Source organism: Heptranchias perlo, unplaced genomic scaffold, assembly GCF_035084215.1.
Source record: "Heptranchias perlo isolate sHepPer1 unplaced genomic scaffold, sHepPer1.hap1 HAP1_SCAFFOLD_60, whole genome shotgun sequence".
NCBI classification, from domain to species: Eukaryota; Metazoa; Chordata; class Chondrichthyes; order Hexanchiformes; family Hexanchidae; genus Heptranchias; species Heptranchias perlo.
The window spans coordinates 5957645-5971854 of record NW_027139623.1 but is presented as its reverse complement, the minus strand read 5'-3'; the positions used below and the strand labels follow the sequence as shown (position 1 = coordinate 5971854).

The following is a 14210-nucleotide window of genomic DNA, read 5'->3' as shown; positions in this document are numbered from 1 at the left end:
CGGGCTCAGATTTCAGACAGAAATCATTTCAAATAAACCCAGGGTCCCGGTGACTCGCTGATATTCGCTATTCCCGCCACACCCCCACTGTCTGAAATAAAATAGAGAGAATGGGATGTCCGGGCCGGGCCTCACTGGAACTGGCGTGTGTTCGGCTCCATTCCCAGTTCATTTTTTCTCACAGATTCAGGGCGAGAGTCCGTGACAGGGTAAAACTGGCGGAGATCCGCCGCTATCACAATTCAAACCCCAACACATGAGATTCTCCAAATCAGCTGGAATAAAGTGTTTGTAAACTGCTGAACCCGTCTGGGAGGGGGTGTGTGGGGAGATCGAATCGGGTCTGGGACTGAAATGGAAGGAGGCGGGTTGACTTGTTATGGAAGGGATTGTATTCAGGCAGGAATATTACTGACTGTTAATTGTAACGGGGCTTATTTAAAAGCTCCCGGTTTCTGGAAATCCTTGAATATGAAGCCCGAGTCTGTCAGGGTTTGTGCGGAGCGCTGTGTTTCGATTCAATTATCGATAAACGGTTTGAAATTGGCGGGCGGAGAAAGCTGGAGGTGGAGCTGGAAGATCAGAGGCCGCTCTCCGCTCTATCCGTCACTCTGACTGTCTCCTCCCCTCTCTGTTTAATATCTCACTCTGTCTCCTCCCCTCCCTGTCTCACCCTCTTTCTTTCTCAGTCCGGTCGGTGCAGGCTGCATAAAAACGGAACGAGCATAAGTTCGTTATTCAATCAGCAGCGATTTGAGTGAAGAATCATCATGTCTGGCAGAGGTAAAGGATGTGGAGATGCCGGTGATGGACTGGGGTTGACAATTGTAAACAATTTTACAACACCAAGTTATAGTCCAGCAATTTTTTTTAAATTCACAAGCTTTCGGAGATTTTCTCCTTCCTCAGGCAAATGTTTCAAGATCTTGAAACATTTGCCTGAGGAAGGAGAAAATCTCCGAAAGCTTGTGAATTTAAAATAAAATTGCTGGACTATAACTTGGTGTTGTAAAATTGTTTACAAGAGGTAAAGGAGGCAAAGGACTGGGCAAAGGAGGAGCCAAGCGGCACCGGAAAGTGCTTCGTGATAACATCCAGGGGATCACCAAAGCAGCCATCCGCCGCCTGGCTCGCCGTGGCGGTGTCAAGCGGATCTCGGGTCTGATCTACGAGGAAACCCGCGGGGTGCTGAAGGTTTTCCTGGAGAATGTGATCAGGGACGCGGTCACCTACACTGAACACGCCAAGCGCAAGACGGTCACTGCCATGGATGTGGTGTACGCTCTGAAACGGCAGGGCCGCACTCTCTATGGATTCGGCGGCTGAACGACTCGACCCTTTCAAACCGAACACAAAACAAAGGCTCTTCGAAGAGCCACCCACCGCCTCACAGAGAGAGCACTGACCTGGGAACGGGGAGAGGAGAGATCTCGGGATGGGGAATCAGTTTCTGATATTTAATTAGTATGGGGAGATTCCCCAACACTCGGTACAGGGAGATCAGAAACAACGGCCGGGATTCTCGGCCATCCCGAGAGAAGGAGCGGAATTCCCGGTTTCACGGTATAAATGAACAGGCGGTGATACAGAATCTTTCCTCAGACATTACATTCTCCGCTCAGAGTAAAATCCCTCCTCACTCCCTCTCCCGCTGTGTTCTCTCTGCTCGGTCTTTATTTCCTGCCCTCATTCAATTATCAATTGTAAACAATTTTACAACACCAAGTTATAGTCCAGCAATTTTATTTTAAATTCACAAGCTTTCGGAGATTTTCTCCTTCCTCAGGCAAATGTTTCAAGATCTCCTTGAAGCCTACGCATTTATACATATTGAACAATAATAAATGGTGTTTACAGACTGCCTCTGCAACTGCCCGTTGCCAAGGCAATCACCGTGTTCAGACAGAGAGGTGTTACCTGCAGAACCTCCGAATACACATTCAATAAAAAAACAAACAGGGAAAAAAAAACAGAGAAAAAAAAAACACAGAGAGAGGCAGAAACATCCGGAAGGCAGAGAGAGCCAGCAAATGACCCATTATATTAAAAACAGATAACATTTGTTCGCTGGTGGGGTAACGTGTAGCGTGACATGAACCCAAGATCCCGGTTGAGGCCGTCCTCATGGGTGCGGAACTTGGCTATCAATTTCTGCTCGACGATTTTGCGTTGTCGTGTGTCTCGAAGGCCGCCTTGGAGTACGCTTACCCGAAGGTCGGTGGATGAATGTCCATGACTGCTGAAGTGTTCCCCGACTGGGAGGGAACCCTCCTGTTTGGCGATTGTTGCGCGGTGTCCGTTCATCCGTTGTCGCAGCGTCTGCATGGTCTCGCCAATGTACCATGCTCTGGGGCATCCTTTCCTGCAACGTATGAGGTAGACAACGTTGGCTGAGTCACAGGAGTATGAACCATGCACCTGGTGGGTGGTGTCATCTCGTGTGATGGTGGTATCTGTGTCGATGATCTGGCATGTCTTGCAGAGGTTACCGTGGCAGGGTTGTGTGGCGTCGTGGACGCTGTTCTCTTGAAAGCTAGGTAGTTTGCTGCGAACGATGGTCTGTTTGAGGTTGGGTGGCTGTTTAAAGGCGAGTAGTGGAGGTGTGGGGATGGCCATAGCGAGGTGTTTGTCCTCATTGATGACATGTTGAAGGCTGCGGAGAACATGGCGTAGTTTCTCCGCTCCGGGGAAGTACTGGATGACAAAGGGTACTCTGTTGGTTGCGTCCCGTGTTAGTCTCCTGAGGAGGTCTATGCGATTTTTTGCTGTGGCCCGTCGGAACTGTCGATCGATGAGTCGAGCGTCATATCCCGTTCTTACTAGGGCGTCTTTCAGCGTCTGTAGGTGTCCATCGCGTTCCTCCTCGTCTGAGCAGACCCTGTGTATTCGCAGGGCCTGTCCATAGGGGATGGCCTCTTTGACGTGGTTAGGGTGGAAGCTGGAAAAGTGGAGCATCGTGAGGTTGTCCGTGGGCTTGCGGTAGAGTGAGGTGCTGAGGTGCCCGTCTTTGATGGAGATTCGTGTGTCCAAGAAAGAAACTGATTCTGAGGAGTAGTCCATGGTGAGCTTGATGGTGGGATGGAACTTGTTGATGTTATCGTGTAGTCTCTTTAGTGATTCCTTGCCGTGGGTCCATAGAAAGAAAATGTCGTCGATGTATCTGGTGTATAGTGTTGGTTGGAGGTCTTGTGCAGTGAAGAAGTCCTGCTCGAACTTGTGCATGAAAATGTTGGCGTATTGGGGTGCGAATTTGGTCCCCATGGCTGTTCCGTGTGTTTGGGTAAAGAACTGGTTATCGAAGGTGAAGACATTGTGATCCAGGATGAAGCGGTTTATCAGTTCGATGTCAAGTTTCTGTTTGAGGAGCGGTTCACCGGGCCGGAACTGGCGGGATTTTTGAAATTGAAGCTGGACTTTGTCCCGTTACGGAAAGCAATGACCGGGGCTTTATTCCCGCCCGTTTACAGACAGATCAGAGAATGAACCGGAATGTGAAACAGCCTGAGATTTGAGCTGAGGAGAAGGAAATAATTGAGATTATAAAGAGAGAGATTCTTAAATTGCTGGAGGGAAATGAGATTTTCTTGAAACTGTTATTTGATGCTCTGAAATTGGCGGGCTTTTTGAAATTGAAGATTAATTTCAGCTCAGCCAATTGGGGCCCAAATCGTCCCGCCGTCTCGGTCTGACTGACAGAGCGCGGTTAAAACCTGCCAATCAAATTCCCGGGGCAGTCCCTCACTGACAGGGTGTGGGACTGAAGCCAATCACAGGCATTGGGCGGAGTCCTTAGACTCCATAAAAGGCGGACCCAGAGGTGACTCCGTATTAACAGTCTCTGTGTCTCAGGTTGTGTTGAGATCTGTTCGGAAAATGGCCAGGACCAAGCAGACGGCGCGCAAATCGACCGGCGGGAAAGCTCCTCGCAAACAGTTGGCTACCAAAGCGGCCCGGAAGAGCGCTCCAGCCACGGGCGGAGTGAAGAAGCCTCATCGCTACAGACCCGGCACTGTGGCTCTGAGGGAGATCCGCCGCTACCAGAAATCCACCGAGCTGCTGATCCGCAAACTGCCCTTCCAGCGCCTGGTGCGAGAGATCGCTCAGGACTTCAAGACAGACCTGCGCTTCCAGAGCTCGGCCGTCATGGCCCTGCAGGAGGCCAGCGAGGCTTACCTGGTGGGCCTGTTTGAGGACACCAACCTGTGCGCCATCCACGCCAAGCGAGTCACCATCATGCCCAAAGACATCCAGCTGGCCCGCCGCATCCGCGGGGAGCGCGCCTAAACCCGACCCGGCTTCAGCACCAAGTGCAACAAAGGCTCTTTTCAGAGCCACCAAATCGGCGATGGAAAGAGCTGTGATCTCCTGGGTTTATATGGCAGGGCCGTGAGCAATTTGCTTAAACGGTAAATGTATAAAGGGGAGGGAGCAGATGTCAGACGGACAGGGACAGAATAAATACCTCACTCACATCCAAACACAAATTTCACTCACATCCTTAATTCAGTAATCGCTGAAACAATAAACAGCACATCAGTCAGCATCTGTTGTACAAATCTGCGTAAAATAACACAGACTGAACCAGTGTTGTCCGAGAATGGGACTGTCCATAATATTAAGCGTCCCTGGTATTTCTCTATCCCACCCGCCCAGTTGACAATTCTGACGGTTCTGGTATTTTGTCTCATTCACCAGACAAACTGCAAATTTCAATCTATTGGAGGTTGGCGACATCTGCGGTCCGGAAGCGAGTACTGCAACAGACCGATATGGATCATTAACAAGTTATTCAAGTTGTAACTTTAACAAGTTATTGTTAGTTTCTGGAATCAGAATCAAGTCCTTTTGAAATCAATTCCTGAACCCGCAGACAGCGACCAGCCCTTTCATAGATACAGTGGGTGGCTCTGAAAAGAGCCTTTGGGTTATCAGATTAAATCTTGGCCGCTTTATTTGCTCTTGGAGCTCACAGTGCTGGTTTTCTTCGGCAGCAGCACGGCCTGGATATTAGGCAGCACCCCGCCCTGAGCGATGGTCACCCGTCCCAGCAGCTTGTTGAGCTCCTCGTCGTTGCGGATGGCCAGCTGCAGGTGTCTGGGGATGATGCGGGTCTTCTTGTTGTCCCGGGCCGCGTTGCCGGCCAGCTCGAGGATTTCAGCCGTCAGATACTCGAGCACAGCAGCCAGATAGACCGGGGCTCCGGCACCCACACGTTCAGCGTAGTTTCCCTTTCGCAGGTGCCTGTGAACACGGCCCACAGGGAACTGCAGTCCGGCCCGGGATGAGCGAGACTTGGCCTTGGCCCGAGCTTTACCGCCGGTTTTTCCTCTTCCAGACATTTCCACAATCTCACAAACACTTTGACAAAGAATGAAGAATGATTTCCGTATTTACCCTTCTTATAGACAGAAAGATCATCTGATTGGTTGTTCTTTAATACACCTCATTTGCCTATTTCATTAACCAATCAGATAGCTGAGAAACAGAAGAGGGCGGGATTTGCCGGCCTCAACGGTCAGACCAGGAATTTGATGAATTTCAAAAAGCCCGCCAATTTCAGTGTAGTAAAGGACCGGATTTCGATCAATGTCGCCCTGAGCACAAGATTTTAAACCCGTTCTTTTTATCTTGTCTTATTCAGCGCTACCCGTCACCAATCGCTGGCGCTATTTTAAAACCTGCTTTAAATTATGTCTCATTCTACCATCGCTTTCAAACTGTACCGAACGGGACTAAATCCCCATTCACAGCATTCCGTGAAGGGACACATTTCAATTTGGTCTTTATAAAAGTGACACGTTATAGATTGGTCCCTTCTCACAGGGCCGGGAGTGTTTCTGTGAAAAGACGGACCCGGACGGAGCTCTCATTCTGCCCCGATTCCGCTGTGTTTCTGCAAGGGGTGGGTTTGCTGTTGATGTGAGGATTTTCACATCAGCTTGTAAACATTCGGAGACTGGATTCTTACAGTTAAATGAAACACGAAGGGAGTGAGACAGAATTGTAACGCTTTAAGAGCGAAGCAAAGGGGAAGGAGCGGATCAGTTTATGGGTTAGGGATTTCAACGGGGCAGTTACAGTATCACTTCATAATAAGATTGGAATAATATTACAGTATTAGAACAATCCTACGTAAATATATAGGAAATGCAGCTCCTTCAGAGAGGTTGTGGGTGGCTCTTAAAAGAGCCGTTGTTTTTTTTCAGTACATTGTGGAGTTTTACTTGGAGCTGGTGTACTTGGTCACCGCCTTTGTCCCTTCCGACACAGCGTGCTTGGCCAGTTCCCCGGGCAGCAGCAGGCGCACCGCAGTTTGGATCTCCCGGGAGCTGATGGTGCGCCGTTTATTATAATGGGCCAGGCGGGAAGCCTCACCAGCGATGCGCTCGAAAATATCGTTCACAAAGGAGTTCATGATGCTCATGGCCTTGGAGGAGATGCCGGTGTCTGGGTGAACCTGCTTCATCACTTTGTAGACGTAGATGGAGTAACTCTCCTTCCTCGACTTTCTCCGCTTCTTGCCGCCCTTGGCTGGTGCTTTACTCAAGGTTTTCTTGGCGCCCTTCTTGGGAGCTGCTTTCTTGTCCTCAGGCATTTTCAAACTCAATTTCAGACCCAGAAATGACCCAAATCCGCTCCGAGCTCGGATTAAATAGGCAGCCCCACAGCCCAATGGTAATGAGGGTATGGAGAAGGCAATGATTGTGATTGGACGATTGAACGTGATGACACAACACATTTTCTTTCACGCTCTGATTGGTTTCTTCAGATATCCAATCAGATTTAATACCTGCCACCAATCACAAACACGCTCACTCTGCACATTGTCCGGTTTCAGCAATTTGTTCCGAACTGTTGCAGTTCTGCTTCCGGCCAGTAGATGTCCCCAAACCTCAATATTTCTGCCATTTCGCTGACGTTTCCTGTCAGTTTATCTTGTGAATCCCCGGGTGACCCTCAAGATATTCTGATTTTCATTTTGTTATTTTTGTGTCTGTAGAATAATTTACTATTTCTTTTGATATTCCTTGATAATTTGATTTCGTGGTTCCTGTTTCCTTCCCTAATTGTTTTTGTGACTTCTTCCTAACCTCTTCCTATTCGCTTTTGCCATCCTCTTATTTAATATCTATGAATGAGAAATTCCATCAGCTTGTTGTGTCTGTTCAGGGGCTGATGTTTGGGAAATATTTATTGTCTATGTTTATAGTGCCAGAAACCCAAAGGGAGCAATTCAGTCCCAAACTCCACAGAAACATTCCATTTCTCCCTCCTTGTAAAATAAGGCGCTATAATGGTGAGGATAGCTTCCTTCCAAGCAGTTAATTACAACAGGTTTGAATCCCAGCACGCTGAATTCAGAAACACCAAGACTGGAACCGAATTTGATGATGTTCAGAGGGATAGTGTTTCCAAAACACAAACGGGTCTAATTTATATTAAAAAATGTTTTTAATTAATGTATTTCCCCCATAACGTTGAATTTAACTCTGATCCTTTGTATTATTATTCATGCTGATCTGTACAGTGGATGCGGGACACAATTGCTCAGATTCAGTGAAATTAATTGATTTTCTGCAGTCTTTTCCTCTGCTAATTCCCGTTCTTTATTTAAATTATGTCGGATTAACCTTTCTGATCTATAGAAGGGTCATAGTCCTGAACCGTTAACCCGAGCTTCCCTTCTCCACAGATGCTGCCGGACCTGCTGAGTCTTTCCAGCATTTTCAGTTTTAATTTTTTCTATGTTTTATCCCTTTCACTTCTGACGGTCGTCATTGAAACTTCCAGATTTGCGCTCTGTTTTTATTTGTGTTTCAGTTCGGTTTATTTGAATTAATATAAATCGTGTCCTGAGAAATCAGACAGAAATATTGCGCAATGAAGAGTGAAACATAATGGGGCAACTTTCGAATGAGCAAAACAAAAACTTTATTATGAATCAATTGTCTAATTTTTCACTAACAAAATATGAAAAAATACGAGAATAGAAGTAACAGAGAGAAACTATTTCCTCACATTGCACATTGTCCTGAATCTGCAACAACGACAGATGATGTGAATTTGTTCCACTCTGTTACAGTTCTCACTTATGGCCAGTAGATGTCAGACTATACGTGAGTGTGGGATTAATTCTCTGCCTGTATATGAGTGTGATATTCAATCTATATCCATCAGTCTCCAATACATTCTGTGAGTGTGGGATTCATTCTGTATCAGTCAATCTCTGGGAATGTGTATGAGTGGTGCATTCATTGTGTGACTGGCAGTCTCTGGTATTTTATCACAGTGTGAGATTCATTCTGAAACTCAGTCTCTGGGCAAAGTGCAAGTCTGGATTTCTTCTGTAATGTTATTTCAGGTTACAGTATGTTGCTTGAAACTGTATCTTTAATTCATTAATGTATGCAAATCCTTAATCTACCATTAATTTGTAAATATGGATACACTTTTGGATTTTATTTTAATCAAACAACGTGTGTGAGTTTTGTTTTAGGATTACATCTTAATTTATGTGAAGATAATGTACATTTCAATCTTTTACTGTGAAATTATTGGACTGATATTTATTGTGTAGCTCAGTCTGGGCTAATGGAATTGATATTGTATCTTCCAGTCAGATACTGTGTGAGATTTTTGGACTGGTATGTAATGTGTGGTTCAGACTGTACTAATGGAATTGACACTCTAACTTTCAGTCAGACACTGCGAGAGATTTTTGGACTGGTTTCTAATGTGTAGCTGAGTCTACACTAATAGGACTCACACTGTATGTTTCAGTATGATCATGTATGTGAATTTTGGACTGAATATAATGTGTAGCTCAGTCTGCACTAAAGGAATTCATAATTTACCTTTCAGTCTGACACTGTGTAATATATTTGGACTGGTTTGGAAGGTGTAGCTCAGTCTGCACTAATGGAATTGATACTGTATCTTCCAGTCAGATACTGTGTGAGATTTGTGTACTGGTATGTAACGTGTCGGTCAGTCTGTACTAATCAAATCGATACTATATCTTTCAGTTTGATACTGTACGTGATTTTTGGACAGGTATCTAATGTGAACCTCTGTCTGCAGTAAAGGAATTGATATTTTATCTTCCAGTCTAATACTGCATGCGAATTTTGGACTGGTATATAATGTGTAGCTCAATCTGCACTAATGGGATTGATACTGTATCTTTCAACCTGACACTGAGATTTTTGGACTGGTATGTGATGTGTTGCTCAGTCTGCTCTAATGGGATTGATACTGTGCCTTTCAATCTGATACTGTATGATAATTTTAGACTGGCATCTAATGTGTACCTCAGTCTGCAGTAAAGGAATTGAAACTGTACATTTCATTCTGACACTATGAGAATTTTGGACATATATGTGAGTCAAATATGGGTAACATCTGAAATGGTATCTAATTTGTATCTCAGTGTACAATATTGTCATGAATACTGCATCTTTAAACTCATAATGTGTGTGAGTTGTGGGCTCGTATTTAATTTGAATCTTGGAGTACACTATTGTGATTCATTCTGTACCTATCAATCGGTACAATGTGTCAGTTCTATCTGGTATTTAATTTGTAGCTAAGGCTGAAATAACGTGAGATTGACACAGTGCCTTTCAACCTGATACTGGGTGTGATTTTGGACTGGGAATTATTTATCTGCCAGTCAGCGGTGCTGAGTCGTTGTGAAATGGAAATTCCGTCTGTCTCTCGTGCTCTGTTTGACTGTTGGATTGGGATCAGTGTGGGACTGACTATTTCTGCTGTCTGAGACTGTGGGACTGATGACATGTCTGTGTCTCTGTGCTCTGAGTGATAATGCACATACTGTGTGTGAGAAGGAGCTGGCTGCACTGTTCCTTGTGCCTCGGGTGCAGCAAACATCACACGGATTCTGAGTCCTTCGAGGATTTAACTGAAGGAATAAAAAGTATCTCTTGTAATTCAAGAACAGGTGAGGTAGAAAATACAAAAGTGATCAATTGAATCTCGGTTAATAATCATTTTAATATCCACAAATGAAAACCACCGATACAAACAGTGTCAGTGTCTGACTCCACTGCAGTACTGCAGCACTCAGCTTCTGCATACCAGGTGTGTTGGGCCGTTTTACAACAATTTAGTGACATCCAGACAAAACCCAACCCCTGCACTGATCCATGAATGGGACTACCCGATGGGGACGGGACCTTTGCACATATCAGATTGATATTTCCCTCTCCCTTGGGACTAACCGTTCAACCAAAACAAAACTGCCGCTGCTTAAAATGCGTCCTTCAAACTTCTCACCTGAGGCCTGCAATAAATGCTTTTTGTATAACTCCCCACATCCTTACTGTCCGGCTCTGTTTACTGTTCAATAACAAACACTAAAGTTTAATGGTTGGGTTTAAAAAAATCAGATTTAATACCTGCCACCAATCACAAACACGCTCACACTGCACATTGTCCGGTTTCAGCAATTTGTTCCGAACTGTTGCAGTTCTGCTTCCGGCCAGTAGATGTCCCCAAACCCCGGGTCATTGAAGTTTACAGATGAGAGAGGGACAGAAGATAAACTCATTCTTCACATTATATTGCACGGGTGGGGTTTAGAAAAACTGGGAATGGAGACGAGCTGCAAGTACATTTTGTTTGACCAAACACTACTTGTAATGCTGTGTTAAATTCTTGTAATTGATTTCGGGGGTATTGTCAATACTGAGGAAGATTGGGACAAAATAAACTTGCAGAACGGCCGTGTAAATGGCCATTGAATTTCAATATAGAAAGGTGTGAGATGCTACATTTCGCTACGGGGAATAAGGAGGCCACATACTGTTTGGAAAATAAGAGTCTAAATGGGGTAGAGGAGCAATGTAAATCGTGTCCTGAGAAATCAGAGAGAAATACTGCACAATGTACAGTGAAATATAATGGGGCAAATTCACAACTGTCGAATGAATGAAACAAAAACTTTATTATGAATCAATTGTCTTCATGTTTCACTGTCAAAATGTCCAAAAATAGGAGAGTAAAAGTTACAGACAGAAACTTTCCTCACATTGCACACTGTCCTGTTTCTGTAACCACGACAGATAATGTGAATTTGTTCCCTCATTACAGTTGTCGCTTACGTCCAGTAGAGGTCAGTCTCTGATACTGTATATGAGAGTGGGGTTTATTCTGTATCTGACAGTCTCTGGTGCTTTATTTCAGTGTGAGATTAATTCCATCACTGTCAGTCTGTGGTGCTGTATGTGAGTGTGGAATTAACTATGTACCTGTCAGTCTCTGGTACTGTCTGTGTGAGTGGGATTCATTCTGTATCTGCCATTCTCCGCTGCTTTATCTCAGTGTTGGATTCATTATGTAATTCAGTCTCTGAGACAATGTGCAAGTCTGAATTCATTCCATATTCTTATTTCAGTTCAGAGTATCGTACTTGAAACTGTATCTTTAACACTCCAAAGTATATACAGTTCTTTGTCGAGTATTTAATATGTTAATATGGATGCACTTTTTGATTTTCTTTAATCAAACAATGTGTGTGAGTTTTGGAGTAGTATTACATCTTAATCTCTGAACTCTATTGTGAATGATAATGTACCTTTCAATCTGTTCACGTTGAAATTACTGAACTGGTATGTAATGTGTAGATCAGTCTGCAATAATGGGATTAATTCAGATCTGAGTCTAACACTGTGAGAGATTTTTGGACTGGTGAGTAACATATAGATCATTCTGCACTAAAGGAATTGATTCTGTATCTTTCAGTCTAATATTGTATGAGGTTGTTGGGCTGTTATATAATTTTAGCTCAGGTGGTGCAAATGGAATTTAAACTATACCTTCCCGTCAAATCATTAATGTGATTTGTGGACTGGTATGTCATGTGTTGCTCAGTCTGTACCAGCGGTATTGATCCTGTTTATTTCAGTATAACATGAGTATTAACAATATATCGAATATGTAGCTCAGTCTGCACCAGTGGAATTGACACTTTATCTTTCAATCTGACACTGAGATTTTTGGACTGGTATGTAATGCGTAACTCAGTCTGCAGTGATGTGATTGTGCGATTCCTTCTCCATCTGTCAGTCTCTGGTACTGTTTGTGAGTTTGAGATTCATTCTTTATCTGTCAGCCCCTGGTACTGTGCGTGAGTGAGATTCATTCTGTTCCTGGTACTGTATGTGAGTGTAGGATTCATTCTATATCTGTCAGTCTCTGGTACTGACTGTGAGCTTGGTGTATATTCTGCATCTGTCAGTCTCAGGGGTACTATATATAAGTGATGGATTCATTCTGTATCTGCCAGTCTCTGCTGCTATATCTGAATGTGGGATTCATTCTGTATCTGCCAGTCTCTGGTGCTGTATGTGAGTGTGGGATTCATTCAGTATCTATCATTCTCTGCTACTGTATCTCGTTGTGCGATTCATTCTGTAATTCAGTCTCTGAGACAATGTGCAAGTCTGAATTCATTCTGTATTCTTATTTCAGTTTACAGTATCTTATTTGAAACTGTATCTTTAATACTTTAAATTATATATAGTTCTCCGTTGATTATTTAATTTGTAAATATGGATTTCTTTTTGATTTTCTTTAATCAAACAATGTGTGTGAGTTTTGGAGTGGGATTACATCTTAATCTCTGAACTCAATTGTGAATGATAATGTACCTTTCAATCTGTTCATGGTGAAATTACTGGACTGGTATGTAATGTGTAGCTCAGTCTGCAATAATGGGATTAATTCTGTATCTGAGTCTAACACTGTATGAGATTTTTGGACGGGTATGTAATATGCAGCTCATCCCGCACTAAAGGAATTGATACTCTATCTATCAGTCTGAAACTGTATGAGATTTTTGGACTGGAATGTGATGTGCAGCTCAGTCTTCAATAATGGAAGTGATACTGAATCTTTCAATCTGATACTCTGAGATTTTAGGACTGGTGAGTAACATGTAGCTCAGTCTGTGCTAATGGAATTGATATTGTATCTTTTAGTCTAATGTTGTATGGGATTTTCAGTCTTGTATGTAATGTACAGCTCAGGCGGTGCTAATAGAATTGAAACTGTATCTTACTGTCTGATCATTTATGAGGTTTTTGGACTGGTATATAATGTGTAGCTCAGTCTGAACCAATGGTATTGATACTGTTTATTTCAGTATAATACTCTGAGTATTTACCAATATATCTAATATGTAGCTAAGTCTGCACTAATGGAATTTATAATGTACCTTTCAAGCTGGCACCAGGATATTTTTGGACTGGTCTGTAAAGTGTAACTCAGTCTGCAGTAATGTGACTGTGATATTCATTCTGTATCTGTCAGTTTCTGCTACTGTATGTGAGTGAAATTCATTCTGTTCCTGGTACTCGATGTGAGTGTGGGATTCATTCTGTATCTGTCAGTCTCTGGTATTGTGTGTGGGTGTGGGATTCCTTCTCTATCTGCCATTCTCAGGTACTGTGTGTTAGTGTGGGATTCATTCTGTGTCTGTCAGTCTCTGGTACTGTATGTGATTGTGGGATTCATTCTGTATCTGTCAGTCTCTGTTGCTGTGTGTGAGTGTGGGATTCATTCTGTATCTGTCAGTCTCAGGTACTGTGTGTGAGTATGCGATTCATACTTTACCTGTCAGTCTCTGGTGCTTTATGATCGTGTGGGATGAACTCGGTATGTGTCAGTCCTTGGTACTGTATGCCTGTGTGCGATTCATTCTGCATCTGTCATCTCTTGTACCATACTTGAGTGTGGGATTGAATTTATGTCTGGCAACCTCTAGTACTGTATGTGTGTTTGGGATTCCTTCTGCATCTGTCAGTCTCTGGTACAGTATGGTGAGTGTGGGATTCATTCTGTGTCTGTGTGTCTCTGTACGGTATCTGAGTGTGAGATTCATTCTGTATCTCTATGCAATTATTCTCTCAGATTATATTATGGTATTCAATACTGTCGCTTTAATATCTTAATGTTTAAGTAGTTTTTCTCATTATTTAATTGGTAAAAATGGATACACTTTAGGATTTGATGCTGGAGGTTTTAATCAGATAATTTGTGTGCTTTTTGGACTAGTATTGAATGTGTATTTCTGTGATTACTATTGTGAATGATAATGAATCTTTCAAAATGTTATGGTGAATTGGTATATAATGTGTAGATCAGTCTGCACTGAAGGAATTGATACTGTAACTTTAAATTTTATTTTA

General features: G+C 43.4%; 2 protein-coding genes across 4 annotated transcripts in view; one reads left to right on the top strand and one right to left on the bottom strand.

Annotated features, from left to right (window-relative positions):
* LOC137316839 (zinc finger protein 229-like) overlaps window positions 1-14210 on the bottom strand; it is a 330353-nt gene that overhangs the window by 83393 nt on the left and 232750 nt on the right. For all 3 annotated transcript variants that reach the window (XM_067980678.1, XM_067980676.1, XM_067980677.1), the window contains one exon: window positions 9836-9922. The gene's annotated coding sequence lies outside the window, so the exon portion shown is untranslated. The remainder of the gene's footprint in view (window positions 1-9835; window positions 9923-14210) is intronic.
* Window positions 1-14210, top strand: part of LOC137316700 (zinc finger protein 850-like) — a 71808-nt gene that overhangs the window by 47141 nt on the left and 10457 nt on the right. The gene's annotated exons all lie outside the window — the stretch shown is intronic.